This window comes from Ananas comosus, unplaced genomic scaffold (genome assembly GCF_001540865.1).
Source record: "Ananas comosus cultivar F153 unplaced genomic scaffold, ASM154086v1, whole genome shotgun sequence".
Taxonomy (NCBI): domain Eukaryota; kingdom Viridiplantae; phylum Streptophyta; class Magnoliopsida; order Poales; family Bromeliaceae; genus Ananas; species Ananas comosus.
Genome location: NW_017893524.1, coordinates 27,834 through 33,466, shown reverse-complemented (window position 1 = coordinate 33,466; position 5,633 = coordinate 27,834). Strand labels below are relative to the sequence as shown.

The window sequence follows — 5,633 nt, the reverse complement described above, 5'->3', positions numbered from 1 at the left end:
CCACAAATACAAAGTTCCTCTGTCCACTCGGACAGAGTCTCCTTTGTATTTGCACGGCGTACCAACGATACAACAGGATCACAACCACAACCTACATTTACCAAACAACAACCAAAGCATGATATGCATTTCCATACTGCTAACAATCCTTAAAATGATGCATGCCTCTAAGCACTCCTTAGGCGCTGGATGATGCAATGCACAATACAACAAACATCCTTTTTAAAACTGTTTCCCACACGGAAACTTTATTTTGAAAACCGACTACCTCGAGGGGTAGAAAAACACGATGCAGGACTACAAGAAAACCAAATCTCCACAGAACCAAAACCACAGATCGAAAACTCCAATCTCATGTATAATAAAACATCCATAATCTCATGCATAACGAAAATCACCACATTCAAACATCTAACTGAACCATTTATTAAGAAAACTACTAAGAGCGGGAAAGAAATAACCAGGGTGACGGTCGCTACTGCCGTCTAACTAGATCGTCCTCTCGTCGAGCTCAAAATCCAACTCCTCGTCTCTGTCACCTGGGGGAAAGGGGGGGTGAGAAACCGCAACCATGGTTTTCTCAGTCGGTACGACAGAGCCACGAAGGCAAGTCGTAATCACCGGAAACCAAAGGAGATAGATAAACAAATATATATCTGTAAGCTGATATGAAATAGAACTACAGTAGCTACAACAGATAAATAGGAAGCAATAAATAAACCTGCTACTGTATAGAAAACAATGCAAAGAATGCCTCAATGTACTGAACCAGAAACTGTACCCAATTTGTGCCTGCTGTATCGGTCCACAGACCTCAAGCGCTATCTGTCACCAACTGCACCGACCTGATCCATCCGCCCCGCAGGACGACCTATCCGGATAAGTACACCTCCGATCGGTGGCCAAACCGATCCGGTGTCATGAATACCCCCAAGTGCCGTGACTAAGTCATGCTGGTATGCTCAAACAAAAACAAACCCGGCTAAAGCCGGTGCCTAGGCCGAAGCCAACAACGAGGGCGTACAATGCCAAACTGAAATAGAAGCTAGAGCGTATAACGCCGAACCTCGATCAACCAGATCGAAACACACGACAAGAGAGTCGATGTGTTGCCTGGACCCAAGGTCCACAGAGATACTGAAATACAAATGCAACCTGCTCTACATGTCTATCCACAACTATACAATGCAATCAAGGGGTACGATAACCAAACGATAACAAGCAATGACATGTAGAGTCTAAACACAGGAATAGAAAAACAGGAGAAGGAAGTGAAACGCTCTCACCGACTACCAGCTCGAAGCACCCACCTGTCACTGTCGCGTCGGAACACTGAGTACGCACAAGTCTACCGGACCTAAGAAGATCCACCAAGTCAGTATCCAAACCACTAACCCAAAGCACGAGACTCACAAACCCCCACACAGGATCCCCGTAATCGGTTTCCCAAAACCGATCCCCGTAACTCACCGGAAGTCCCGAAAACCACACCGGGACGTCGTCGGGACCCACTAAGTGTCCCGAACTCACCGACTCGTGCCACGAGTCACCCGCTGCCCCAAAGCACTCCAATTTGGATGCCTTGGCAGCGAACACGAGGTAACACAACCATACGATCATCGCCGGATCATGGTACAAATCCGGGTTCCCGGAAGTGTCTATTTCGACACCGGAACCCTCCGTCGCTCACCTATCATCATCGAACCCACAAAATGACGATGGTGACCAGCCAACAAGGCTCAGCGACAAAACACGAAGCAACCAAACACCGTTGGAAAGAATCCGAACCGAAACCGCGTTCTTTCGGCGAATTTCGCCGAAAAACGCACCGAAATCGACCTACCGATTTCCGCGAAAGCTAACGGACCATGGACAATCAGTCCAGCGATCAATACAAACTCCTACACACTGCCCACAGTAGCCACGCGAAGCACAAATGCATAAAAGACCCTCTAATTACATAAAATATCATCATTTTATGTAATTTGAGCGATCAAGCGGCTCGTTCACGCAAACCGAGGACTTCCGAAGTCCGCAGAGACACGTACTGACAGGTCTCGACGTACCGGAGTCCGTGCTCACGATCCGGAGCACAGCGGCTCGCTGTGGGGAGCGCGGGAGCAACCCGAAGGTTCAGCGAATAGCGCGCAGTCAGGGAAGATCGCGCCGAACAGAACTAACCGGACACTGTTGATCCAAAGTGAGGTGAGCACTGTGATCAGCACTGACCAACGATCACCGTGCTCACCTCCGGAGGCATCAGGACAGCCTCGGATCGCCGGATGAGAGTGCGCAAACCCAAAACAGCAGCCAAACAGGCTGAAACGGAGCGACAATACCAAAACAGTGGAACGGAGTCTCCCCGACAGAAACCAAGGTGAGCACGATGATCAGAAACTTGCCAGGATCATCATGCTCCCTTCCGTAGAGATCGGAGAGGCTCGAGAATCTCGGAGCAGTAAACCATCCCAACTAAGACCTATTTCGGGCTTGGCCAGAGCAAGCTTGCTCCGGCCGGCTTCCGGCGGCACGACGGCGCGCGCGGAGGCCAGGGATGGATGCGGGGGAGGTGAGGAGTGAGGTGCTCACCTCAGTCGGCGGCTGGAAGCGGCGGCGGCGGCGGACCGGACCCGCACGAGACGAGCTCGGGTCAGGAGTTGCTGCGGGCCACGCGGCGGGGGAGCTCGGAGCGGAGGCGGGCTACAGGGAGTCGGAGGATGATTCGGCGTGCGGACCCAAGCGGCGGTAGTGCAGGGTCGAGCGTCGCACGCTCGCCTCGGCCAGAGCGGGCTGGGGCGGCTGCGGCTGGCCGAGGCGGCGACGCCGGCGCACCGGGATGCGGCGACCGCCGGGAAGTGGTGCCCGGCCGGGAAGTCGGCCGGGCGGTGGTCCACGGTGGCGGCGGCGCCAGAGAAAAAAGGCCAGCAGGCTTGCTCGGCCTGGGGGCTCGGTTTGGGCGGCTGCAGCCGGCCGAGGCCGCGCGCGGCGGGCGCGCTGGTGGCGCGGCGGACCGGCGGAAGGGGCGGGGCTTCGGGGAACGGCGCGGGAGAGTTCCGGCGACGGCGCCGGCTGGCCTCGGGCAACCCGGTTCGCCAGGCTCGGCCGGAGTCGCACCACGGGGGCAGGAGCGCTGCGCGGCGCAAGCGACGGCGGCGCGCTCGGCGGGGGAAGTTGCCAGAGCACGGTGAATCCAGGGAGGGTCTGCAGGAGCACAGCCCCGGCCTCACACAACCCGAAGAGGAAGAGGGGAGGAGAAAAGAGATGGAGAAGAGAGAAGTTGGCTTGTCGCGGGTGATGGCCGGCCGGGGCTCTGTCGGCGGCGGCCTGGGAGCGCGCAGCAGGTGCAGGGGAAGGAGAGGGAGGCTGCTGGGTGGTTGGCTAGGGCTAGGATTAGGGTTAGGTGGCACCAAACCCTAGAAAGCTATAAATACCAAGGTGTAACTTTGCAAATAAGTCCACCAAACCTCAGTATTTATTACTGAGTCCAACACAGCGTGTGTAAAACACGCGAACACCCCTCTACGTGCGATCCCACGCGAAACGGTACATAAAATATCGCGACTTTCGCGAAAATACCGTTTTGCCACTACCGTCCACTCCGCGATCAACGCGCGATCTCCGCAGATCCGTCCGTCAGATTTGCGAACGGATTGCACCAGTGCGATCAGCACCTCGGAGATAACAAAGCTACAATTTCGTTTCGTCTCGATCGACCACGGATTCACGACAAAATCCAACCTTTCGTTCCAATCGAAAGAAACACACAAAAATACATATAAAACATGTATTTTTGGATTTTCTCGAAATCCGTGAGTCAAACTCAAAATCCGTCAGCGCCATTGGTTCCAGAATAGCTGACCCGGTTGAAACGAGCTATTGGACTGCTATGAACAGAGTTCGGTACGAGCCAGAAGCCAACTTCTCACCGCGGCTTCTCCGGAAAATCGAGTTACTATTCACTTTAAGTGAAATTTGGAAATCGCGTAGAATTTCCGTTTTAACTCGTTTTCGCCCGAAACTTGACGAGTACTTTTGTAATTAAATTACACACAAAAACATCGTCAACTAAGACTTTAGCTACACTGCAAAAATCTCAGTCCTTACATCATTCCCCCCTTAAAGGAAGTTTCGTCCCCGAAACTTGCTCACAGGCGGGGGTGATCCGGCACACAACGGACTAGCACAACACATGCATGCAATGCAAGGAGAGATGCATTAAACGAAAAGCATGCAAAGCTACGACGACAACAACAACATTATACCTGCGGCGACGTCAGCCGACTGATCATCCTCCTGACGTGTCATCATGAAGGCGCGTCCGTCAGTGGTCTGGTGTACCTCCTTCACTTGACGGGATGGCGATGGGCGTCCAGCCGAAGAATAGGTCGAATTGCCACGATCCTGCCATGGAGCTGCTGGAGTAGATGCTGCTGCAGATGCTGTACCTGCTCCACTGGTGCAATCTGCCCGAAGATGTCCACGTTGGCCACACCTGTAACAGTGATTGTGGCGCTGTGGGCACTCAATAACCTTGTGAGCCTCACCGCAGATAACACAAGGTCTGATGCTCTGCTGCCAAGACGTAGCGGGGACATTGCTCGATCCTGACTGTGTCTTGCGATGCTTAGGTGGTCGTCCACTGCCCGATTGGCTACCAGCAAAACTTTCCTGTGCTCGCTTCCTGTCTTCACTCTTCTCGGATGCGTCTTGTTCGATTTGAGTTTCATCCATTTCACTCTGCACCATCAGGGCCCGATCTAAGCTCTCGTCGAACGTCAACGCGCCATAGGATGCAATCAGAAGTCGAATACTGGGCCTTAACCCTCTCGCAAACAGTCTTGCCTTGTGATGCTCATCACGAACCACGAACGGAATCAACGAAACAATGCGAGAGAAGTCTCGCTCATACTCGCCTACAGTACTGTTGCCTTGCTTGAGACGCTCCAATTCACGCTCCAAACTCTGCTTAGTACTATCCTTGAAGTACTGCTCGTACAGGAGTCTCCGAAATTCCTCCCAGCTTGGATAGATGCTCCCAAGTTTGCGTTCGAAGTGGCTGATCCACCACGAATACGCATCCTTCTTAAGACAGTGAGCAGCCAGAGGGACGCGATCCAGCTCCTCGATATGCAGATCACGGAACAACTTCTCCATGTGAGTGGCCCAATGCTCGATGACCCAGGCGTCGTCGCTCTTTCCTGCGAACTTCGGTGGATCAAACTTTCGAAACTCCACCAGCTTCGCCCGTATGCGGGTGCCTTCTGCTGCAAGGGTATCAACACCCCCAGCGAGAACCGTCGTGGTGGCCGTCGTCGTCGTAGTAGTGACAGCTGGAGGTACGGTAGGCGTATGCGTCGCGGGAGGATACGCGTTCACCGGAGTGTCCTGTGCCGAAGGTGGGACCGGGGTAGCAGTAGCCGCAGCCTGCTGCTGCAAGAACTGCTGAAACAAACCAGAGAGGGTCGCCAACTGACCCCTCAAATCAGCTACCTGGGCCTCAAGCTGCTGGGTGCGAGTACCACGCAGCGGCTCCGTGCCCGACTGCTCCCGAACACCCCCACTCGTAGGAACACGAGTACTACCCGATGCCATTGCACCAGCACGTCCACCACCACGACCCGGACGAGGGGGTC

At 54.1% G+C, this 5,633-nt stretch overlaps 1 long non-coding RNA gene across 1 annotated transcript; it reads right to left on the bottom strand.

Annotated features, from left to right (window-relative positions):
* Positions 1-315: 315 nt before the first annotated feature.
* LOC109706247 lies at positions 316-4,570 on the bottom strand. Its single transcript, XR_002215122.1, has 2 exons — positions 4,263-4,570; positions 316-539 (listed from the first exon to the last, which is right to left on the bottom strand). It is a non-coding gene; the product is annotated as an uncharacterized LOC109706247 (long non-coding RNA).
* Between the last annotated feature and the right edge of the window lie 1,063 nt (positions 4,571-5,633).